General features: G+C 45.2%; 1 long non-coding RNA gene across 6 annotated transcripts in view; it reads right to left on the bottom strand.

Moving 5' to 3' along the window:
• Nucleotides 1-2,226: 2,226 nt before the first annotated feature.
• LOC128851179 (uncharacterized) overlaps nt 2,227-25,599 on the bottom strand; it is a 34,446-nt gene continuing 11,073 nt past the window's right edge. For 3 of the 6 annotated variants that reach the window (XR_008448453.1, XR_008448451.1, XR_008448454.1), the window contains 2 exons: nt 20,034-21,492; nt 2,227-19,477 (listed from right to left, as the gene is read on the bottom strand). This is a non-coding gene — a long non-coding RNA (uncharacterized LOC128851179). Of the gene's footprint in view, nt 19,478-20,033; nt 24,659-25,599 lie in introns of those variants that run through there. The other 3 variants (XR_008448456.1, XR_008448455.1, XR_008448452.1) reach the window with 3 other exon arrangements.

The following is a 25,599-nucleotide window of genomic DNA, read 5'->3' as shown; positions in this document are numbered from 1 at the left end:
ATATGGCCAGCCCGCTTGATACTGTGGTATCCAAAGAGCCTGCTCTGGGAGAGTAGCTGCAATGTCCGTCAAAATAAGTAAAATAAATAAAACACCATCTGTATCCACTGATCTGTGTAAAAAACAGAATTTCCCCTGTTTTGGAGTTCTGGACTTGTGCTCACACATTCTTTTGCTTCAGAGGCATTTCCAGGGCAAATTACAACAGCATCTGACATGGTAGGGGCTTTTTAACACGGCATCAGGTGCCAGGTGATTTTTTTCCTAACTCAAGACAGTCTGCTAGGGAGGCAGGCAAGCCCCGTCAAGTTTGCACATACTCACTCTACGGTATGAAGCCAAACTACGAAGTTTTCCAAGTATTTTAATAAGTGTGTTTCGGGGTTTTTTTATTAACTTTCAACGCCTTTTTCTTCTGGCAGTTCCAACTGCTGTGATATGGGAAAGGCCAGGACACCCTCCAGTGCCATTCCAGATAAATAGGCTTTAACTGCAAATTAACACATATAGCCTGCACTGCTTCTGAAGTTGAAGACCCTGTGATCTGCCTGAGAATTGCTGTTTGCAGTTTCAGGCTGTGGTTTTGTTCTGTGAAGGCCCAGCCAGCTGAGGATCTAGCAGAAAGGGCCCCTTCCTCGATGCCCGGGGATTGTCAGAAACTTGGAGAGAAATGCAGGAACTGCAGCATCAGTTGTTGGGCTTCCTTGTAGGGATTTTGGGGGATGGAAAGGAGCTCATCAGAGGAGCAGCTCAGAGATGGGAGTGAGACACCAAGGGTCTGTCCTGCTCTGAGCCCTCTGCACATGCCGTTGTTGTAGCCCCAGCAGAGAGTGATGCTGGAGGTGCTGCATCCCTGGGCCTCTGCTCAGTTTCTGAGCTAATCTCTTTAGTTTGCCTGTTTGCTTTTGGATTAAGAGGTATGAAAAGGATTCTGCAGTCTTAAAGCTGTCCATAAAGCACTGCCTTACTTCTTTCAGATGCCCTTTGGAAGCAAACTTCAAAATTGAGATAGGCATTTATATTTCTCTATAAATGAGCCTGTTCTGATCCAGGCCTTTAATCACTCCCTTTTTACCTAGAAAGCAATAAGGATGTAACACCTACCTCCCCAGAATGCCCTCAAGCCAGACCTCTAGATATTATTTCAACAAGTTCTTCCAACAGAGACAGGCCAGGCTGGAAGTACATGCATCCTGTTAAGTCTTCTGTTACTTTGCTAAATTAGGAGATTTCCAGTTGTGAATGAACTGGACGTATGTGAATGCAGTTGAAAGGCTTTGTTGTCACCTCTTGGCTTGACCCTGATCTCCTCTGCCTGGCTTCCCCCAGCAGGATGGCATGGGACTCAGGATTAACTAAGAAATTTGCACGCAAGTCTCACAGAGGTTCCTGGTACTCGTTCAGCCCAGTTACTTAAACATTGCAGTTACGTGATTGAAGTTGCTTGTAATTTTTCATCTCTGACTTCAGGGTTTGAGGTGGAGTGTTATATGGGTTCTCTCATTACCTGCCCTGTATCCTGGTATCTCTGTGCTATGATTACAACCATACTGGCTGCACTCTCCAAGCCTTATGAAACGTGCTGCTCTCCAGACTCCCTGTTGGCCCAATGGCTTTCTGTGTGTGCGTTCCTCACCTTACAGCCACAGTTCAGCACTGGTCCCCACTGGTGCTGATTCACCAGCTGGACTTCTTTAAAACTCATTCATTCATTGTGGCTGTCTCCTTTTCTCCCTGGTATTTCAGAACACTTCTCTTGTTACATTTGCATTTTATTACTTTCTAGGTCATTACATTATTTTAGGAAAGCTCTTCCCTAGCACTGATCTCTGGGCATCTGCTGAGAGTGAAATCCCTTGCAGTCTCCTCTGGCCACCCTGGGCAGTCTCCTCTGCCCGAGCAGACTGCAGGGATGCCTGGCCAGGCACAGCAGCTCGCTGGCCAGTGCAGCGGGGTGTTGTTGTTAGCAGGACACACAGATGAGGTTGCCACACCTGCTGTTTTATGAGATGGATGGAATTAATTACAACATTGATATTAGATTTTTTTCCCTCCAGTTAGCTACTTTTGAAATGCTACCACAGACAGAAGTTACAGTTGCATTATAGCAAGAGAGAGAGAAGCTGCCACACTTCCAATTTAAAGGAATTAAAACTCAATAGAAAAGCTACTACACAGAATATAGAAAGTAAAGAAGAAGAAATTTGACATACATTAACCTTGTGTTACTTCCTGTGAATTGATTCTGGTGGGAGAGCTTAGATGGAAATGACAAAACCATAGCACCTCGTGAAACATTTTACTAGTATTAAGAATCTTTTTTAAATAATTATATTCTATGTTTTCATTTCTATGTTACCTTTGTCTTTATTTTTGTATATTTCTGTGATAAGAATTTTTCAGATTTATTTTTATTAGTTAAATCACAACTACTTAATGAAAGCAATGCAAACCTATTGCTTCAGTATTGTTTGCAATATTGCAGTTGTATTGCTGTCTTCTTTGCCTCATCCCTGCTGTCATCCAGGCAAGGCCATGGAGGTTTGTTATAACATTTAGCTAAATCCAACGAGGAGAGCCAGATTACTATTTCAGCATGTGACACAGGGCTGGAGGTGTGATTGTCTTTGTAATGTCATATGCAGTCTTATGGTTTTTAACCAAACTTAAAACTGCTTTACAAAACTCTCATAGAATGTCCTAAGTTGTAAGGGACCCACCAGGATCGTCAAGTCCAACCCCAACATTCACACCATGCATCTGAGGGCGTTGTCCCAATGCTTCTGGAATCTTGTCAGCCTTGGTGCCTTTACTGCTTCCTTGGGAATCTGTTCCAGTGCTCCACCACCCTCTGAGTGAAGAACCTTTTCCTCATACCCAACCTAAACCTCCCCTGGCACACTTTCCTGACATTCCCTCGGGTCCTATCACTGGTCACCAAAGAGAAGAAATCAGTGCCTGCTCCTCCTCCTCCCCTTGTGAGGCAGCTGTAGACTGCAATGAGGTCTCCTCTCAGTCTCCTCCAGGCTGAACAGTCCAAGAGACTTTAGCTGCTCTTCATGCAGCTTCCCCTCTAAACCCTTCCTCAACTCTGTAGCCTCCTCTGGATGCTCTCCAGTAGTCTGATACCCCTTTTATACTGTGGCAACCAAAACTGCACACAATAGTCAAGGCGGAGCTGCACCAGTGTGGAGTAAAGTGGGACAATCACCTCCCACTACTGGCCAGCAACGCTGTGCTTGATGCACCCCAGGACACGGTTGACACTCTTGGCTGCCAGGGCACTGCTGGCTCACATTCAACTTGCCATTGGCCAGAACCCCCAGGTTTGCCATATGAATTGTCCACGGTTTGAAGCTGAAAGGGCAATTGCAACAAATATGCCTTAGTGAGTTTTTCTCTTCTTGCACAGGTCATCTGGTCTTTCCTCGGGTGTCTCTCTCATTTTCTCCTTTCAAAAATACTTTTCAAGCTAGACTTTGTTTCAGAAATTGTCATCTTGTGCCACTGCTTTGTTCTTCTCTGCCAATAACAACCTCAGTGAATTCAAGGAACTTAGGGAGGTACTTTCATGCTTTTCTAAGTATTTCTCCAAACTGATCTTTCAAAGAGCTTTAAGACCTCCAGGCAGTGGATTTCCAACAAACCCGGTGTAGCCTTGGTTTGCCCTCAGGCTGCTTTCCCCAGCACTCGCTTTTTGTTACATTTTCCAGTCCCAAGGGATTTCTCTTGAACTTCTGAAAAGGTTTGCTAAAGCATCTCTAATTTCTTTCCCCATTTCCTTCAGCATGCCCTGTATAGCCTTTCCCTTTTACGGTTTTATGGATCCCAAGCTTTTTATTAACTATTCCTGATCTTATCTCTTGGTTTCTTAATTCCCCATAATCTGCTCCCAGTAATCAGATATTTGCTTAAGAAACTGTCTGTTCTCTTGCAGCCGGTGATGCAAATAAGTGTTAATATTTTCTTTGCCCTTTTAACTTCTCTCTGACTACTTTTGTAACAGCCTTATGAGAGAAAATGCCTTCTCTTTCCTTCTTCCTTTTTTTGCAGTTTGTGCTTTCAGATGATCCAGGCTGATCTAAATATAGTGAAGTACATCAGTGTCTCCCCCATCAAGTGTGTTCAGCTGTAACTCAAGTGTGGTTTTGCTCCACTGCCTTTTGACTATGCAAGCGCGTTAGCAGGAACCGCTTGCACAAGTTCTCTGTGCTTGTACCCTTGAATGAAGACAGCAGCAGCCAAACAAACCAGGTGCAAAGGCCCAGCTCTCCAAGTAATCCTGGCTCAGACTAGAAGTGGATCCTTTGCGCCTTGCTTAGGAGCAATGTCCTCTCCAGAGTATGAGCACCTCCAGCTCCAGTTCTGAAAATAACTAGCGCTGTCACACAGTACTGGCAGAGTAAGGAGCTTTGATTCATTCTTGCAAAAAATAATGTCCGAGTGTGGATTCTGTATTTTCGTTGCAATGCTCACTCCCTTAAGCTGTTGCTTGCTCCACATTTCAGATGTGATCAGCTGATAATTACTGGACTCTGCAGTCAGGGGTTGACTGAGAGCAAATGCTGAAGTGTTTGAACTCCATAGGCCATGCTGAGAGCAGCTCCTGGCTTAGCCTGGTGCGGGCAGCTCTGGACACTGTTCATTGCTCTGGCAGATGGCCCCAAAGCTTTTTAACTCTTACAGAAAGAGGATGGACACATTTGAATGAGATTCTCACAAACATTTATTGGTGTGTCTTGGTTGTGGGTCCTATCACAACTTGGTTGTGGGAGAGCTATCAGCTGCTGACAATGACTGGTCCTTTCCCTCTCTGTACGAAAATTATTATTATTTCAGGAAGCAGCAGGAAGGCAGCTGATGGAGACGCTTGCTGTGGCCCTGGCAGCTGGATGGACTCAGCAACAGAGGCAAATGGATGTGATGAGGCCCTTCTGGGTCTCCAGACAATGTCTGTGTGAAGCTTTTCTGCACAGTGTTAGTGAGACCAAATCAATCAAGAACTCCTCAAAAGTGCTTTGCCAGCCTTCACTTTCTTGCTTGCCCTTGCCACCTGTTTCATTTCTCTGGGATAAGAAACCTGGGAGTCTGCAGGGCTTCAGGCACAGCCATAAGCTCAGTCTCCTCCTGTACCTACAAACTGCACATTCTATCTCTATCTGTGTCCTCTGTTGAGTGTCAAAACATGATTATTCCCTGCAATCAGTCCTGCAGGAGGGCAACAATCAAAGTAAACCTGAATCTTGTAACTGCTGTGTTGTGCCTTGATGCTGCAAAGACTGTTTTGGCCAACCTGTGTGGCTTTGCCTTTCCCAAATTGATTTAAGCTGTCATCTTTTGCACCAGGACTGGACGCTGTAGCCGCAAATGGCCTGTTTGGAAGCACAACTTCTGCAGACAGCAAACCCTTTTCTGCTATGCAGGAGATTATCAGCATGGTAGGAAAATAAATTTTGCTTATTTGTATGTCACCTCCTCCTAAAATTTAGGTGGCTGTGGAAGTCGGGTTCCCCTGCTTCTCTCACTTGCATGCATCTGGGTTCCCTTTTCAATGATGTCTTCGTATCTGCTTTGCGAAGGACCCAGACAAAGCCAGAGGAAAATTGGAGGATGCCCACATGCTGCTGTTGATAACCCATCTATTCCCAGTGTGTAGCTGTGTGCTTAGTTTATAACTCCTGGATGAAATGTCACTCTGAACTCAGAACTACCCTTCCTCTGGACTCTCCCATGGTGCTTCAGCCCCGAGCACAGACGTGCCTCACAGGGATCAATGCAATTTTCCTTGTAACCACTTGTGTAAAAAAAACCCAGTCTTGCTGCAGCTGTAGAAACACGCACAAAGAAGTGCATGTTAGCTGGGCAGTGTCAGGAACGGGGCCCAAGCACGAACACGCAATGAGTGTTTGCACAGTCTTGTCTCCGGCCAAAAGTGCCACCCAGACAGTGCCCAGGCAGAGTCTAGGGGTGGCTTGAGCACGGGTCCATGTGGCGTGAGTGCCTCCCCTGTGGAGAAAAATCACTTCCCACTTACTTTTGATTAATATTGTACTTTTTGTTGTTATCCAAGTAGTCTTTGAAGAAAACTTTCCAAGTTGCTGAATTTTTTAAGGGCAAAAGGAAGAACCAGTCCCATTTCCCGTGGGTGACATCCCACCAGCCTGCCTGTGGGTCACTGCATCGTACAAACATCCACCACTGGCCAAAACCATGGGCTACCACTGCTGTGGATCCAGGTTTCTAAGAGACACGGCTTATGCAGTCACGTGTGTGTGTGTGTGTGTGCGCATACGTGCGTGGGCATGTGTGTCTGGTTGTTTATCTGCCTGTCCTCCCCTGCTAAGCTGTGAAGCCACTGGCTGACTCAGCCAGATGTCACACATAGAATTAACCCCTCGTTAATTTCACAAAAATAAGTGAGTATAGGGAGGAAAAAGATGCAAAAACATCCCAAACTTTGGAAAAAGTGGCCACAGGAGCTTGCAATTTAGAACTTTCCAGAGGACATGCACGGCATAGTGGTTTTCAAAATGTTCCTGCTGCAAAAAAAAAGCCTCCAGTTGGCACTTACTTCTTTCTGGAAGCCAGAATGGTCATTAAGAATGCAAAACCCTGTAGGAAATCAGGTCTGCTGTGTAGACGGGCACTGCTTTTAAACAGCTTGTACCTTGGCTGGGTTTTAGTAGATTTTCACAGGACAGGGAGGGCCACATCTCATGCCAAACTGCAGCAGCAGCTGGAGGACATCTCAAGGGAAAGATGCTAAAACAGTGTGCTCTTCCCAGGCTGAGCACTCCAGTGCCTGCCTCGAGCATCCTCTTGGGAATGTCTAACTCTTTCCACCAGTACTGGCTAAGTCGCCAATAGGTAGATACATAGAGGCAGATTCCCAGAGGACTATCACAGCTTAAAACAGCTGATGTTTGGGAGCAGCTACCAGCAGCAGGGAGCAGATGGTGGCACTGGGGAGTACAAACTGACCTGTGCCGTGATGGGGTCTGGGAGTGGCTCCCCTGGGAAGGGGCAGACATGTGCAAGGCATTGCATCTGCACTGGACACACAAACAGTGATCAGGTGGGAAGCTGGGGACACCTCCGTCAGTACTGGTAAATAAAATCAGCCTGGGTCTGCTTTCTGGCTTGGGGATGTGGGGCTCAGCACGGCTCCTGTCCAGATAGTGCGCGTCCTTCCAATCCCCAAAACCATGTGGCCTCGCTGACCCTGCTCTCCAGTGCCTGGGCTCTGGCAGGGAGAGCACCATTTGGTCCAGGACAGATTAACACCAGGGAGCGTGCAGGATGAAGTAACACTCTACTCAATCTATGCGGCTGGCGGCTGGGTCCTTGTCCTGGCTCTCTTTAGTTTGCCGGCAGCTATAGCGTCCAGAGGGATACTCATGCCATGCCTCCTCTATGTCACAAACTCCAGCCATGGCTGGCTGTCCTCTGAAGTCTTCTCCCAAAATTATGCCCTTTGGTGCAAAAGATCAGGAGGCCAAACAAGGAGAGCGAGTGCTGCCAGAGCAGAGCAGAGAGAGAGGGCTGCCACGTGTGTGTGCCTCTCTGCCCAGCTGTGGGGTCTGCTGCTCCAGCAGGGACACGGTGGTCCAAATGCCAACATCACCGCTTGCTGGGGGAGCTGGGGAATGGGAGAGGTCTCCCTGGGGGTGGGAGGAAGCAAACGCCATGCTGCAGCATGCCAAATCCCGCTCTGCATAACGGTGCCTGAGGAAAATTGGCAAGCGGGATGGGGCAGGAGTTAAAATGCTTGTGAGCAGTGGAGGGAGGGGGGCTTAAGCAATTATTTGGGGTGTGAAGCAATGCAAAGGTATTTCCAGAGAAGCCCTGACACAGAACGTGCTCTTGAGATGCTTCTTGGGTAAGCACACGGCGTGGCTCCGAGAAGGGCTGCCTGCTGTGTTTGCAGGGCAAGGCAGCTGGTGTGCCCTGAGAGAGCACAGCTGAGAGAGCTTTCACTCAGAGATCGCTCTGCCGCCCGTGATGTTACAAGAACCTGCAGAGGTCTCATGCTTTGTTCAGTAAGAGCAGTTTCAGCAGTGGGACGTGAGCTCTCACCTTGCTTCCCAGTGCTGAAAGTGTCTGAAGACTTAAAATCCTGGCAGGCTTTGTGCATCTCTACATGCAAATAGCAGTGATTAATTTGACACAAAATGTGCCATGGTCCCATAGCCTATCAGACTGCACGTGCAGGAGAAGGGGTGGGGATACACGCCACAGCAGTTGGGCAGCTGACGCTCATCCAGTTCATGTAACATGCTGCAGCTAAAGTCATCCTCCTCACCTCTGTCACAGTCCAGAGGTGAAAAAAGAAATGTATTTTTATTGTTGGGAGGCCCGTGTTATTTGCCAGCAACTGCAAGCTCCCTGTCCCCTTGCCAAGAGGAGCTTTGCAAACAAATGCCAGCCCTCCTAGGATACTGCTAACAACTGACATATTATTTGAAAATCAGACACGGACATGGAAGAGGTTTGGTGGGTGAAGGAGCCTCCCATGCCCCGGACAAATGGATAGGGAGCAAAAGCCAGAATTATGTTGGTGCTTTTCAAGCCAAATTAAACACAGATGCTTAGCATGCTCCGGGCCATCAAGATCAGGTAGGAGTGTGTGAAAGCAACAGAAAAAGGACATTTGAAAGTCATGTCAGGACTGAAAAGTCTGAGATAAATGCCAGTGGCATTTCTCAGCAGCTTTGTACAGAAGCTGGTGAGAAAAGCACCAGAAGCTGCTAGAGAAACCAGAGTACTTCTAGAGCACCAGAAGTACAGAAGCTGCTGGAGAAAGCAGTGACACTTGCTGCACGCACCTAAAATACAGGCAAAGTTAAGTGACAGCTCACACTGGGAACAAGGGGAAATGAGGCTTCTGGAGCAAAGGCAGAGGCGTATCTGAGTGAGCCAGCTGGAAAAACGTCTAGTTGTTCTAGATGATTATTCACATGAGCATCATTCATGAGTTCACACATTCGGCGCAACTGAAGAATACTGCAGCTACAGAGGAGGCATGTGTACACAGTCCTCTCTAATCAGATGCAGCTACGTGACGTATCATGTCTGATAAATGGCCACAGAACGATGACTACAAGTTTAGACATGAAACTGCTCATACCTCAGCTGCTGAGAAAGAGTGACCTGAGAGATAAAATCCATGAGGGAAGATGCAGAGTCACTCTGATTTGAATTTATGACTAGATGGCACCAGCACAGCAAGAGCTGTCACCTGTGATGTTGTAGTTCAAGAGAAAACTGAAAAGAAGCCCCAGCTTCCTGCAGGCTGAAGTTGCAGTCACTGAGGATTTACAGCTTCGCAGAGGCAAAATCTGGGTCTTCACTCTTGACTGCAGGAAGTGGCCTCCCCATTAGTGTGCTGCTGGGTGAGTCCCATTTCAACACCAAACGCTCCCTGTGGCATCTCTAGGAGACCTCAGCAAAGCTGGGAGCTGCTGCTGGACAAAAGCCTTTTGAGGATGAGGTTGATACAGGTAGAGCTATCCACAAGGAGAGAACAGAACCTTGGAAGTTGCAGGAAAGGGTGAAAATATGCTTTTTATAACATCTCATGAGGTGGCTTTTATGACTTGCGGTGTTCCATGGGAGATAAGGACACAGCTGCAGACTGCATCCAGTTGTTTCTAGCTTGAGCTCAGCAGGGGAGAGGGCACCTGGAGTGTCACGTCCTTGTCACTGCCATGTCATGGAGGTTGGGAACTGAACATATTGACAGCTACACCAGGTGCTGGTGATAGTTTGGATGCAGGCTCTTTCCTTGGCTGTGGGAGAAGTCAGTGATAAGTGCATTTTTGCAGTTGACAGCAACACAAATCAAGTTTCACCACCCTTTTCCCTTGAGCGATTTAGTCATCCTGAAGCATTGTGCTAATGCACATTGGCAGCAGCCAGCTCCTCCTCCCCTTCCCAGTGGGGAGCAACACATTCCAGCTATTGATCTCTACCCTTATATTCCCCTAAAAATGGTAATTTCTCCACTGTTGGTTAAATCTATTCAGAGATGCCATTTTCGTGATGCTGAATGTAGCACTACAGCAGCAAGGGGATGGGAATGGATGAGGTTGGACTGAAGTGCTTCAGTAGATACACCAGGAAAGCAAGGTGGGGGTGGTGACCAGCACCAGGCAGGGCTGAAATGCCAGCCTGGCTGGCTGACAGAGCTCATGACAGCTTGGCCCCTTCTTCCAACGGCTCCACTGGGGACGTGGGGTGGAGAGCTGCCATATTGGCGGCAAAAGTCTGGCATGTCTGCAGCTCATGGAAGTTGCACCTGATGTATGAGCTCTCTAGGGTGGCACCAGTTGTGCAATGACTCCAAAGAACCCTCTGTGACCAGAGCTTTGTTGGAATAACTGCAGAAGTTTGATTTACACCATCTGTGGATCTGTCCCAACTTATTTAACAAGCTCTAAAATACTCAGTTGCTGCGCTGCCAGTAATAAAAGTGACTGGTATCCATGTCTTTCACAGGGTGAGCTTAAACAAGGCTGGCAAGGGATTTTACAGCTTTCAAATCGCTTCTGTACACTCATAAATAAGTGTTAGGTATAACACTAATTGTTTGGGGCTTTTTTTTTATTTTTACACCATCATAAAGTTGTAACTTATAGCATCGCAGTCCTTTCTTCCTGGGATCTCACCATTCTGGCTAAGCTCCTGAGGAAAGAAAAAGAAGAGTTCAAAAGATTTAGTTCCAGATTATTTACGAAACCTGTCTGAAAAGATTTGACATTTCACTAAGGATTTCTGAATCACTAGAACATGAAGTAAAAACTAATGGGATATTACTCACACTGAAACAAAAACATTCCTTAAAAAAAAATCCAGTCTGTGAATTCAGGAAAAAATAAATTAAATATTCTGGAATTGACCTTCTTAGCTTATTTCAGTTCTTGGCAAGACAGTTCCTGAAGGGAAAAAGATGAATTTCCTTGATTCCCCACTTCATTCAGACTCTCACAGAGAGCATTTGCAAAGACCACAGAGTTTTAACAGGATATTAGGGACAAATTAAGTGGAAATGGGTTAACATGTTCTCTAGTTCAGGTCCTAAGGCCAAATTTACACAGCAGCTACCCAGAAAGGGGAGGAGTGGACTATGGAGATGTTCACCACTATCACATTATAATTGGCTTTGGAGTAGAGATCGAACCTGATAATCCTGTATTGCGTGTTTTGTGGGGTGTCTGGTGACATCAGATGCTCCTGGTTTATTTCCCTGTAACTCTCGTCACATAACTGTCCTTTGCAACCTCTGCCTTGGCATAGACATTGGGGCTTTGTGGGTGGCAGAGAAGGAGACTTAGAAGGGCTTGGAAAGCAAGGCTCTTCAAAAATCCCACTCAGATTTCCCTCCCCAAAGTGTTTGCCATCTCGTGCATGGGCTAACCCGTGCGAAACCACTGGGCCTCAGAAGTTACACGTCCCAGGCAAGTGTTCTCCTTCAAGTGAGTGCAAAGGGATATTCCAAGACCATATTCAACTACCTCTGAAACCCAAAGGGCCGCATAGATCCTCAAATATCACTCCCACCTTTGAAGGCTGCCCATATAGAGAGAGACAACCATCCCCCACTGTAGTTTCAGAGATAATTACACACACAGAGGGAGATTTTGTTAAAGCGTCTGCCATGACTTCTTTTAGCCATTGACGGAAACAGGCTGGGACATGTCAGTTGTCTGCTCAGGCTTCGTAGGAGGCTTTCATCCTGCACTGCTCAAGTAAGAAAAACTATGAGATCACTGGTTGCTAAACACCTGATGTGATTTCCCAAGGTTTGCTTCTATGGTAAGCATGTTGGTAATTTGGGTTGTGTTGACAGAAGCCCTGAATATTACCCAAAGCCCTTGGTGATTATTTTTTTCTGCGTGCTCCAACAGAAAAGCACTAAGAACTTCATCCTCTCCTTTCCAGACAGAAACATTGCTGTGCTACTAACGGTTCACAAAAAAAGTCCACCTCCACATCCCAACAGCCTTCCTGCAGGTCAGGCTGCTCTATTGCTCCTCTCCCAGTGTTAAGGATGGGACGGGGTGGGGTGGGATGGACCCGCAGCCAGATTTCTGGACAGGGACAGCTATCTCGCTGACAGCCCAAGGTTAATTGTGCTCAGTTCCTTTAGCGATCAGCACTTCAGCAGTGTAAATCTATAAACCCACAGCCCTAGTTCTTGGGTCAGCTCCACTTTTATGTCTTTTTAGGTTAATATTTTTAACTTAATATTTGAAACATACTTTCAGGTTGCATTTTAATGTCATAAGTGGTGATGAGATCTTTTAAAAATGCAGACGTAATTTGTGACAAGGACAAAGGGAGTCTTTTCATTAAAAAATCTATATGGATATGGCTTTGCATCATATGGTATTGCATCCAGAGACAGCACTGTATTACACTGTCCTGTATGACTTTTGATGTAGTAAATCCTCATAATTGGCTTCTCTTTATAAAAGTCAAAAACTGAAGTAAAGGGAGGAAAATGATGTTACTTGTTGTTTTATGAGAACCACCTAACGGAAGGAGGCATTTCTCCCATGGCTTCCATCCAGCACCATTTGCTCATGCTGGCATGGGCCTGAGCCAAGAGCAGTCTCCTCACTGTTCTTGGGGAAAGGACTTCAAATCTTACTGATAATACTGAAAGACCCCTATGGACTTCTGTATTTGTTGAGTAGGAAGTGTCGTGGCAACTACTAGAGAAGTCACAGGGAAGAAGGCTTGGAAGATCCTGGGGAAGGTGACAGGAAGGAAAAGCAAAGCATAGGCTGGCAGTTACCAGAACTGTATATACAGGTGAACTCAACTTTCCATTTCCATGGTCTGGAGGGTGCAGGTATTAATCCGTGATATTTGTGGCCCAGGTTTAAACTCTCATACAGTGTCACACACACTGCCTATAGAAGGAAAATTTATGAAAGCATTATTACTATGTTTAACAATGATGTAATAAAAATTCTCAATTATTGCATTGATTATTACTTCTGCGCAATGCAAAGGTTTGCGCTTGTCTATGCTCTTTGTATAAGGCTTGCGGTGGGGAGGGAAGGGATGACATGAGTATGGTGACACTCCTAATTCCCAATATTTTCCCTTTATTCTTACAAAGAAAGAAATGAGAACAGCAGTCCCAAGCAACACAGCTATTAGCATCACCTACACAAATCTCAGAATAAGATGGGTCTCGTTAGCTTCTCTTAGACAACATGGGATGCTAATACGCACGCACATCTAACCCCTTCACAGAAAGGGTTATCAGGCACTGGAACAGCTGCCCAGGGAGGTGACTGAGTCACCACCCCTGGGGGTAATTAAAAGTTGGGAAGATGAAGTGCTTAGGGATGTGTTTTAGTAGTGGACAGGTAAGGTTGGAGCGGATGATGAACTCAAAGGTCTTTTCCAACCTAATAATTCTATGATTCTAAAGAAAAACTTAGAGACCTGCCACTTTAAAAGGAAGCTCAGGCTGAGGTTACGTTGAAGTGTTCTGGAGTGTGCCTGTCCTGGGATTTTGTTTAAATGAAGTCATTGCGGAAGCTGGCAAAAAGCACCCAGAGGGGGTGGAGTTGCATAAGAACCTATGTGCATATTTGCTTGGGTGTGGGGACTCATGTTTGCTTTTTATTTCACAGAATTGAAAAGATTTAATAAACTATGCATGTCACTCCAAGTCACAGATGGTTCACAATCTAAATTCTTCCATCACAAAATATTCTTTGGGAAGGATCAGTTTTCATGCTGATCCTTCCCCAGCCTGAAGGAGAGACTATATACTGCAGTGACTATCCAAGGGATGCTGCTTCTTGTCCTTCTTCACTTTTGTTATCCCTGTCAGGGAAAGAATCCCCCGAGCTGTGATGGCTGCAGTTTATTTTCCAGAAAGACTTGCGGTCATTAGCTGGGCAGCAGTCAATTCGCTGTTTGTTTCATCCCAGCTGGTGTTGGGTAAGCCAAATTCTGTGTGTTGGAGCACAGAATCTGTGTGGGGATTGTGTCCAGGGTCCCTGGTGGCACCAGATCGCCTTTGTTAAATGCAGATAGTTTCCTTTTTCTGCTTCTCTTTTTCTACTGCTAATACAAAATGAGACCTATATGAAAGCCACCTTATTCACTGAATTAAAATAGCTAAATCTGCAGACACTCTCTGAGTGCCCCGGAAGAGCGGTAACAATGCAAAAGTTAGGAGATGCCAAAACAGAAGTTGTTCAAGCAAGTGGTCTGGAAGAGCTCACATGCCTCACTGAGCTCTGGCTCTGGATGGTCCTGGCAGGGTCTCCCAACCAAACTGCATCCTTAAGCTGCCAGGAGCCCCATTCCCACTCTTTCTCCTGAGGGACCTCTTTCAGTAACTCACTTCTCACCTGGTTACCTGCCACCCTTTCTTTGCCACTTGAAATATGTTGAAGTCCATTTGTACCCTATTGTCCTTGGGCCAACACTGCCCTTTAATTTAAATTGTCGTGTTTGTTTCCTGCTAGTTACTTCCTTGAGGTATTAGTGCCTCCTTTCAGGCTTTGGTTTCTGTGCTGTACAAGTCTGGGACACTCCTCCCTGGACAGAATGCAGCAAGTCATGCCTCCCTTGTTTGCAACGGCCTCAGTACTACCTTCTCTGGATGGAGATGCTTTCCTATAGTGGAAACATCTTCCTCCTGTGTGGCTGTCCCAGCAGGAGAGACAGAAGCCTTTGCTCTGAGGCCACATGTAGCCTGGTGTGTGCTTGGTGTGGATGGAAACCCAGCAATATTCTGCTGCCAATATCAGCAACTCAACTGCTGAGGGAATGTGAATTTCAAAGGGATTTTGAAAGCAGACTTCCCAAGCAGGGCTTTTTTTACCCCCTCTTCCTCTCCTGATGCCATGCTAACTTTCAGTATCTTTTGCCAAAGGATGGGAAGAGCAGAGCTGCTCATAAATATGAAAACAACAAAATTGGACAAAACGCTGAGAGGACGGAGAAGCCTGTAAGTGTCCAGCATTGTTCTATTCAGCTATTACATAGCAGACAGAGTGAGGACTGCGAGAAAAACAGCAGCGGCCATTGTGGGTTCAGTTATGAATCATGGGAGGGACCTTTCTGTATTTGGTGACTCGATGCTATGGTGACAAAAACTCCACAAACACTTCACAGAGAATAAAGCCACGTGTTTTCCGTTCCTCCTTACATAGAGTGGTGTCGCCTGGGAATAACCTGTGGTGGTGAATTCCTTTGAGTTAGTCCTTTTCCTGCATTGCTCTCCTGGAATATCCTTTGCTGGGGTGAACGACTACTTCAGATGCCATTTATGATCCACTTTATCTAGTGGACTCTTTACTGGTAGTTACCAGTGAACAACAGAGCCCTTGTCATACTCTTCAAAGTCCCCATATTCATGCTGAAGTACTGGCAGCCTTTTGAACAGAGCACGAATAGCAGGTGGAGTCATCCCAACTCTTCACACGCAATAGGTCATACACTGTAAGCTTTACTCAGTGATGGCTGGAAGCCCCTTCAAAACGGTGCGTCCTTCCAAAGCGTACATTTAATCACCATGACTGCAATGCTGAAGTGGGAAGGCTGCCTCCCAAACCATCCTCTCTGTAGCTTCATCACTTCAGGTGTTCATTTAGAAAAGCATTTGGTGCAAGAGCTATTCTTCCAGTCTTTCCAAGTTCTTTAGATCGCATTTGTTCCTGATTGACCTTTAGTTGACGCCAGTCTTTAAATGTTTCCAACTGTTGTGGCTAAAGTGCTGATATAGCAGAAAGCAGCAGTCACCAAACTGAAAGGGTGAATTCCTTGTGTTAACAGAAAGCCTTTAAGAAAGTGAAAGGTGAGGCAAAACTCTCACAAGGCCACCACTGGTACTGCATTTCATTCCTCTTCCAATTTCATTTGTCTGGTCTGCCTGTGAGCATGAAATTTCCTGTTACCAAGGACCAGAAGAGCACATTGCTAGGCACTAAACACAGCTCAGCTTTTCGATGCAGCTCCCCTTGACATTAACAAGAGATGATCTCAGGACCTCCAGTCTTGCTGAAATCAGGGTTCCACTCACTCCAAGTGACAGGACAATCAGGCCCACACAGGGACACAAAGCCTAGAGGTGGGCAGAAAGCTGCAGGAGGAAGAAGAGTTCTTCACTTGGCTATGAAACATTCATGCTTATTGTGCAGCATGACTGTGCAGCACAATCATGGCCATGAAGTTTGATGGAAGTGTTGCTTGGCATAAGGTTGCTCCCATCCGTGCTCAGCAGGGCCAAAGCAACATCAGGACTGTCAGGACTGCAAGGACCAGAAAGCATTGTTACACTACCAGGCAAATGTAAAGTGCCCTAGGTTTTGAACACTGCCTGCAGTTCGAGTCCTCTGTGCCCAAAGGAGAGGCGATCTGAAATGTGACGATTGTAACAACCACTGTAGGAAGATACACCAAAATGTGCAGGGCTCTGCAGGCTCTAGAGGTCAGCAACAAATGGAAGACAGAAGGAACAGTTCACCTGCAGTTTCACACAATACCATAAATGCCAAATGCCACAATCAGAAATGTGTTGTATAACAAACAAGACGATCACCTGAAGTACCTCGTAACCTGTGGGGTTCATGGCTACATAACATTATGGATGTCAAAAGTATACAGGGGCTCAAGCAGTGGTCAGATTCCCAAAAGTGAGTGCTGACTCAGAGGTGTGACATGCAGAGACGCAGACCCAGTCTGAGAGGCAGAATGGAGGATGCTTGGAAAGGGAGGAGTGCTGCTTACTTCTTCCCGAAGTGCCCAGGGTGGGGGCTCTTGGAGGTGTGCAGTGCAGCGGATGAGCCTCTCATCCAACCCAGAACAGGTAATTGCATCTTCTTATGCAGTGGAAGGGGAAGGGGCTTATCATATTTATCAGTACTTGCAGAGATGTCTCTGTGCTTCTCTACTGCTTGCTTGTAGCTTGCAGCTGACACTATTGTGTCAGCTAATAGGCAGACTTAATGACCATTTATTGGCCCATACACTGTTGAGCAAAGAGACTCCTTCTTAATGAAGGTCATACTAAATAACAGTGTACAAATAATGCTTAATGACTCAAAGTCATTAAGATGCTGGGTCCTTTAAGATCAAGGAAAATGGCCTCTAATTATACTTGGATTTTTTCTTCCTCAAATGACTGAACTAGTACACCAAAGATGAAGTCCTTTCAGCCAAGAAAGCCACTTATAAGTGAAAAACATATGATTTTTATTAAAAATACAAAATAACTTGTCATCTTAGTGAAATGAGATTCAAAGGAATTACTATCTGATGTAAGTAAATATATATCTATAACAGCATACGTTTTTATAACTAGCAGTACTTGTCATCCATGTCTCACGTGGTTAATAACATGGGACTCGCTACTCCAGCTCTGCAGGTGAAAATACAGAGAACAGGAAAGAGGATGTGATTTCTCCCAAGTCACACAATAGCTCAATTGTCAAGTATGAAACACGTAAGTGGAAATACACAAACACAGAAGCCTGTGCATGAATGGGAATAAAATATGAAAAGAATGAGCAAACCTTTCCGTTCCTAAAACAGAAGGGTCGCTTGCTCTGGTAAAAAAAAATATCAAACATCTTAAAACCACCTGCAAAGTCCCTGACTGTCTACATAATTTATACCAGATTCCCTCTAGGGACTAGGGAGGGGCTGATGCAGGAATCTTCCCCGACTGCTGCAGGAGCTGGAAATGGGGCCATTTGCCACAGATAAAGTGCTTTTATTCCATAGACTTATCAGGCTTGGATTCTTCCTAATGAGAGAGTAGAGGGTAACTGCACATAAGCTGTTTAACTGTTTTTAAACCAATTGATTCAGGGTTTCCCCTCTTCACAGTTATTCCCTGCTGAGTGAGCTTCTCAGCTCTGCTCCAGCTGCTGCTCCTGTGCTGGGCTGCCGCTGGGGAGCAATGCACACAAAATCCTTACAGACAATTCCCGAGCTATGCCTGTAACTTTTATAAAGATACGCATTTCTCAAAGCAGCTCTACCCTATCTCAGTTTTTCCCTTCTATTTTATCTCCCATGACCCTGTAATCGCACTGAATTCTCCATTACTGAGATACTGTGGGAAGAATCAAAACTCTCTTCAGGCAAGATAAAAAAAGGGGGCAGTTTTCTTACAGCCATTTCCTCAGCTCCTCTTCTCTTCCACTATTTACTTTGCTTCTTTACCTTGCAAACAGCTTAGCGTCTTGGAGCCTGGGCTAAGCCCAGCCCTTTTGTGCCCTGCAGTCATCGCTGCATCTTTAAGGGAAAACTGATTCCCAGGAATGCTGTGCATGCACATACCTATCTGGGCGCTGCACCCACACCTGCCCACCAGGTAACCCAGTGCCCGCTGGCCCTCACAGCCACATTCCAGCCAGCAGAACTATTACTCGCTAATTGTTACCTGTCAAACAGGTAAACGAGCTCTTGGGCCAAGTCCAAACAAGCGTATATTCCCACGAAATCCTAAACCAGCAGACCTTTGACCTTTCTGTAGCCCCACTGATGATTTTCGCTGGGACTGATTTAAAAGTATGATGGTATCTTTGAAGGACAGGAAAAAAAGTGGCATGTTTGGCTGTTGTTTATTGTGACGAAGCTTTCTTGTACATGTTAATACCTGCAGGAGAGCATAGGATTAACAAAACGTGGAGCAGAGCAGGCAGCCCAATAAGCACAGTGTAGCTCATGTCTCCAGAATCACAGAAGTGGAGTGGCTTTCCAAGATCTCAGCAGTACAGCAATGATACAAAAGCAGTTTGTGGATGGTGAGGAATTAATATGCAAAACCTCCTAAGGCTGAAAAAGTTAGTGTACAAAGTAGCCCGGAGCCATCTGGGAGCACTGGAAACTGGCATTTCCTGTTCATTTTACCCTGTTCAAACTTGCTCCGTCAAGCATAACAGGATCAGCTCTGGCGCAGCAGAACGGTTTCTGCACGAGCCATAGGCAGCGGGCTGTTGCTCTTTCCCGGTGAGGTAGTAAAGGTGGCTTACTTTGCCCCTGTTAGCGCTTTCTGAACCAGCCAACAAGGGAAAAGTGTCTCAGATAAAAATGCTCCATCATAAAGCTCAACCCTATTGGCTAATTGCACAGAAAAGCCATTCCCCTCCAGAAGCACACACAGGATGCTCTTACTGTAACATCTGTAAGATCTCATATGCTTCAACAATAAAAATGCACTAAAATAAAAATAAAATGGGCTTTACTGAAAAAATACAGCTATGAATCACAACACACGTAATAGCACAGATGACCCTACTTTACTATGACTCTCCTAATTACAAGCTCTCTGGCTTGGACCGCAAGCACTTTGGGCCAAGGACTGTGGTACCTACGCATTCTCACAGTGCATGATACGATCTCACGATACTTCTGATTCAATAACATGACTTGGTCTCATCACAGCTTCACCCTAGGTGTCATGTCAAGTCTCCCAGCTGTCAGAGGTGATAACCTAAGAAAGAGGGGAGAGTAAATGGTATAAACCAGATTGTTATTGATAGTAACAGAAACACAATCTCCCCACCAAGATGGTAATCTTTTTCCACAAAGGTTGCAGGTAGCCTCCATGGTGAGCTTGGTTTTGACCTGTCTCTCACCTAATCTTTACCCCAGTTAAACCAGACTTCTGTAGCAACTCCCAGACATCATCTTAGACACTGAATTTTATTTTAGAATAGGTGATTTTAAAATGTTCTCATAGGTGATTTTTTTTTTAATAGGTCAAATTTATTTTGGAAGTTACCTTAAGAAAGCAGTTGTTAGGGATAACTTGCAAAGCAAACGGGCTTTTATACTTTATTTGAAGAAGCATTTCTGGTTTTAACTTAACAGAAACTCTGGACTGAGGTTTGGTGCTTTTCTTTGGAACAGGCTAGTGCTTTAAGCTGATTTTTAGGGTTTTTAGCTGCCATGAGATCAGATATGCTTGCACAACTTCAGCTCAGTCCAGTACCTTCTCTAAATGCTGAGAGATTCACTCAGAAACCAGAAGAAATCTTGGAACTTACAGCTGAGCTACGAGGTTTCATGGGGTTAAGCACAACTTTGTTCTCCTGCAGACCCAATATGCCACGCAGATTCATACAGGAACTGAAAACTCCTCTGCAGCGCCTTCTCTGTAACTCCTTTACACTTTTCCTTCTCTTTACTGTGCAGAAAACATTGAAAGAGAAAGAACGTCCTGCAAAGGGATGAAAGAAAGAACTTTCTCCAGTGGGTTCCCAGACCTTTCCACACTTGCCTGTCTCCCAGCCTGTTGAGATAAGTGAGTGGTCAGTAGTGGAACAGTTGGATGAGTTTTATAGGAGGAATGGGTACAAAAGAAGAGTCCTTGTGCATACAGAACACCACATCCCCGCAAAACTGCTCAGCAGTGCTGGAGCTGATCAGACACAGCATCCAGAAGCCATTCTGTGGCTGATCCCCTCTCCCAGAGCCTCCTTTGCACTCTGGGGAAATGACTGGACTGCTGGCTGTCTGCTGACACCAACCTGTGCTATCAAAGATGCCCTTGTAACAGGGTTGTTACCCAAAGTGAAAAGGAGCCTATGGACCAACAACCATCATCGAGCCTTGACTTTAAATGGACACTATGAAGAAGTAGTCAGTGTTGGCCTTGCCACCCCTGACTCGGAAGCAGGAGCAACCTGAGCACAGCAGGGAGCTGTCGGGAAGGAGAAGAGGGTGCTTTGATCTGGCCAGCAGGAAGGGCAATGTTTTCTCTTGTTGCTCCCAAGAAGAGACAGCATCTTGGCAGAGGCAACCTGCTCACCAGGCCAGAAAGACCTCTTAAGATTCCTCTTAAAAACTGTTCAACAACACAGCGGTCCCTTCACCAGCTCCATTCAGCTGAACTTACTTGATTTGGGATTTTTCCTCCTTTTCACCTCACAGTGAGATTGAACAGATGTTTTATCTACTCCTAGTTCCTTGCCAGGCTCCAGCATGGAAAGTTTTTCAGCCTGTAGCATTGTCACCAAATTCCCATGCTCATCAGTCACTGCACTGATCAGCTTGCACTGAGCATCTTAATATTGCAGTCCAGTAGTACCTGAAACCATCAGTAATGGTACCCACAGGTATTTTGCTTAAAATGAAAAGAAGGTATCTTAAAAGATGACCAAAAAAAGGGATGACCATTTAAAAACCATCATGTGAAAACTGACAGTTGCGTGACTAATACCCACCTAGAGACAGCTGGAAATAACTTGGCCAGAAAATACTGATTTTCCTTGTATCTCTCATTCCTCTTTTGACAAACATTTACTGATTGGAGAGCAAGGTTTCAGGAATTTGTTGCTCCACGCAAGCTATTAAGATTCCTGGAGCACCTGGGCTCTTGGGAGTGCCCTGCAAGCTGGCTTCATCCATGGCAGATCTGACTGTCGAGGGCTGTCGTGCCTGTTCTCTCTGCAGGATTTTTGAGAAGGGGACAGAATAACTCCAAGTTTGAGGTTTCGTTCAGACCTGTAGAAGAACAACTATGTCTGAAAGTCTGCTATCTTTTCCCAACTGTGTATGTGATCAAAGATATTAGCTGTGCCTGTGAATTTTACCTCTCCCCATAGCATCACTTTTACAACAAAATGACTACTATATGAAGGATGCCCTCTTTGTGATTAGCTCCTACTGTGGAGATCATGGAAAATTTAGCTTTTTCTCAACAGCTATAGAAGAGGCTTAGTTGTCCAGAGGACTTACTGACTGGAGGGTTAAGGAAATTGGACTAGAAGTGCCCATGCACTGATGGCCAGAAAAGCTGACTCTATAGCCACTAGCTCTCATAATCCCAAGAAGTCCCACCACAAGAAACCCATTATCACGGTCTTCTTATGCTATCCCGTTTCTGACTCCAGTTTGAGCAAAACTGTGTTACTCAACTGGTGACACGGAAAGAAATTTTTCTAGCTTGTGTAATGTTCTTTAGTGAACCACCCTGGTACTGCAACTCGACGCCTGTGTGAGGCTTGATACTGGTTAGTTTAATCGAGAGGGTGTGCAATAGTTTAAAGCTGTGTTTACACTTGTTTAAGATTTAGAAAAGCAAATGAGGGGAAAAGAAGAAAACATGTAATTTTTCCGAGTTACTGAACAGCTTTTTTTAAATGAAGAAATAAATAAGGGATTCTCACAAATGAATGCAGAACAATTGAGGAGAATAGGTATTTGCTAAAGAGAATAGGCCCTGAGTGTCAGTCATGTCAGTTGTGCATCAGTAACACCAGCTCCTACAGCTTTTCATGTTTTTCTAAAGGCCAGCCTCTTAGATTCATGACAGAAGTGCACTATTTAAATTTCTGATTCTTATACTTCATTTGTATACCAGGGAAAAACTTGAGAGGGAGATACCGGAACACAACAGACAGATGAAACCTCTATTTTTTAAATGTCATGATTCTAAAATATGATGCAAGGAAAGGAGTGCCACCACCTGTACACATTCACTTCAGAGTCTAAAGCCGTGTTTGAAACTCAGGGCCTCCAGAGCACGTTTTATCATCTGCTGCAAACATGGCATGAAAGAGGCAGAAAGTAAGATAACAAGATTTGTGCATCTGTTAAAGAGAAAAAGGAGCTCAGTTCTCAAATGCTTGTATCTTTGCTGTGTCTCAGGACACAGCAAGCCACCTAGACACCAGCTTCTGTGCGTGGTAGGAGAGCCTGCTACAGCGCTGGCACTATTTGTATCTTCCCCGCATCACACAATTTTCTGCCCAGAATAGGTGCTTCATTGCTGGTATCAGGGGCAAGAACGGATTGCATGGGCCAAGATGCACGTTCTCAGCGTGAGACAGCTGGGAGGAGTGCACTCCAGCTCCCAGCCACTAATTAGCCACTAATCTCAAGCACTAAGATTCCCACACACCATGCAGGCTTCTTTTGGTGACTTTTCAATTAGCATCATAACACCTCAAGCATTGAATGCTTTGTGTATATTTATCTTTTCTTCCAATTGTCAGGGCTAGCAGACATAAATTAAACAAATTTAAGAGTATCTGTGTGTCTATTACTTGACAGCTATTAGCTTAAATTGGCATAATCCTCTCCCAGCTGAGTTAGACACATTCATGTTAACCTGGGTATGACTGACTTGTATTCTTTCACAAAAAACGTGAGAAATCACGTAGGTACTGCTGCAAAACTGGAATTCGCTTCCAGTAATGGCAGAGAAATGTCTGCCCTTATTGCACTGATGCATCACGTCTGGAGGTAGATAATGCACTTCTGCTGAACATAGGATGGCAGAACCAGCACATCAATCCCAGATGGAACAGGGGCTGTACACAGTCAATGTTAAAGGAACTTTAAGAGAGATGCATGGCAAGAAGAGCCCGTGAAGAAATCATTTAGTTTGAGTCCTCTTCTAAAGCCAGAGACCAGAGCTGAGGTACCTGCTGCAGCCCTCGGCATTATGCAAATAGCAGCATTCACCTGCAAGCAGACTGAATTCAACCCTATAGAGCTCACAAAATCAGAAAGATTCTCTGTGGACTCCACTCACCACAGGGTCAGGCGTTGGAGGGAGAATATGACACTTGGGGCTTGGAGAGACCTGAAGCCAGAAGAGGTTGCAGATGTACTGGAAACGTGACTAGTCAGTAAAATCCAGGTCAAGCAGTTTTCTAGACACAAAGGCAACGACTTAACATAGATCTAACAAAAAATTCCAGTTCTTTCGCTGCCATCAATGATATACGTTGGCCGATACAGGCAAGCCTACATCTTACTGCCCCTTGCTGATGGAATTTTAACTACTGTATTATCACATCACAGCATCCAACTCTCAATCTGCCCAGCTCCATTGTCGTTTCCACCAAACTCTACTCACTGGAGCCAACAACTGCTGCTGGTGCAGTTCTCTGCATTAACAGGCAATCTCTGAGCAGAGGCACTTCAAAGCACCCTCCTCAGGCTCAAAAGGTTCTCCCCATTATAGTGTGATTGGTTGTTTACACTGAGGTAATTGGTGTGTGTATAATTGGCTTTGTTTACACTGAAGATTTTCAGATATCCTTGGTCTCCCTTTGCTGCCCTGATGGAAGCTCTGGAACCCAAAGGGAACGGCACAGATCAAGGGGAAATCCCCCCTCCACACCTCCCAGCTTGTAAGGCTGACTTTGGAGGGCCAAAGCATCGAATTTAATGCCAGGCATCTTCTATCTAACACTAACAGAATTTGAGCGCTAGCCAGCTGTGACATCACTTAAAAGCAGAGAATGAAGATGCAGTGCAGAGGACAACTTGAATGACTGTCATTCTTCATAATACTGTCTATAAATAACAAGCACCCCAACTTCTACATGTACATCTTTTGAAGAAAAGATGGTCATTTCACCTGTGACTTATAAAATACCTTCTTGATCAGATAGCTGCACACACCTCTATGAATTCAGAAGCTCCGCTGGGTCTACAGTGATACCGATGCTGTGGACTATCTTGCACTTGCAGAAATTCACCACCACTCCAGCCACTGGAGGAGGGTGAAAGGTTTGAAAAACAGATGCTGCCAGAACTGCTGGTGATGCCACGCCTCTCTAATACTGAGAAACGTCATGTGAGCCAGCGGTGTATGAGACTCCAGGAGAACTTGGCTGTGCAAATGCTATAATTAATTCCCCATGCTTACACCTGGAAGGCTTTAATTCACCCCAAACAGAATATACTGCTTTGCATTCACTTTCACCATCACTTTAACTCAAAGCTAAAACCAGGCTGCTGCCAAAAGAGGTGGGCTTGCCCTGCAACTACCATCCCCTTCCTTTTGTTGGCTCCAGCACTCCCAGTTTGGGAATGGAGTTTTAGAGGGTCAAACCAGCCTACTTACTGAAAACTTACTCTGTTAAAAAAGCAAAACCAAACCAAAGCAGTTTTCGGGAAGATGAAAGAGCAAGACTGCTGCTGTGACACAAGAGGGCAGACATGCATGACCTAGGGTAAGAGAGAGAAACCCTCTTTGGGCAGTCATGTCATGTGCTGTGCTAAGCCAGACAGTGGTGACTCTAACGCATTTATCCATCAGGAATCTCAACAAAATATGCCTTCTTAATCTCTACTGTAAGAAGCAGGGTTGAAGCAAGCGATTATCTCCCCTTGCCTTACAAGAAAGATCCCAGGACAGCCAGAGTGATAGGACTTTGTGACAGTCTCGTGTCCTGCTTTTACTCAAGTTGCTGTCTGTTCATCACTGTGACCTTGGGCATACCACGGGAATCCCAGCTACAGGATTACTTCCCACTTCATTGTGTTGTAGTACCAATATCAGTGTCCACCACCTGCACTCCATACATGCGTAAGACTGAGAAAGATTTTATCAAGAGTTATAAAACTCTGGTGAGAATGGACTCCATTCTGCCAACATAAGACCTGTCCTTGAAGCCAACTATGAGACTGCATCATCAGTTGTCCTGAGTTGATAGTTATGTCAGCTTAGAGTTACCAGTGGAACATTAAAAATTTAACCTATGTTACACATAGGCTGAACCAACTATCTCTGATAAAATGAGATAAAGACATTTGGGTTTAAAATCCTACATTCAAATGCAGTTTATCCATTTTGTGAGTGCAATTGTTTTC

The sequence above is a fragment of the Cuculus canorus genome, chromosome 2 (genome assembly GCF_017976375.1).
Source record: "Cuculus canorus isolate bCucCan1 chromosome 2, bCucCan1.pri, whole genome shotgun sequence".
Classification (NCBI taxonomy): Eukaryota; Metazoa; Chordata; class Aves; order Cuculiformes; family Cuculidae; genus Cuculus; species Cuculus canorus.
This window is presented reverse-complemented; position numbering and strand designations above follow the sequence as displayed.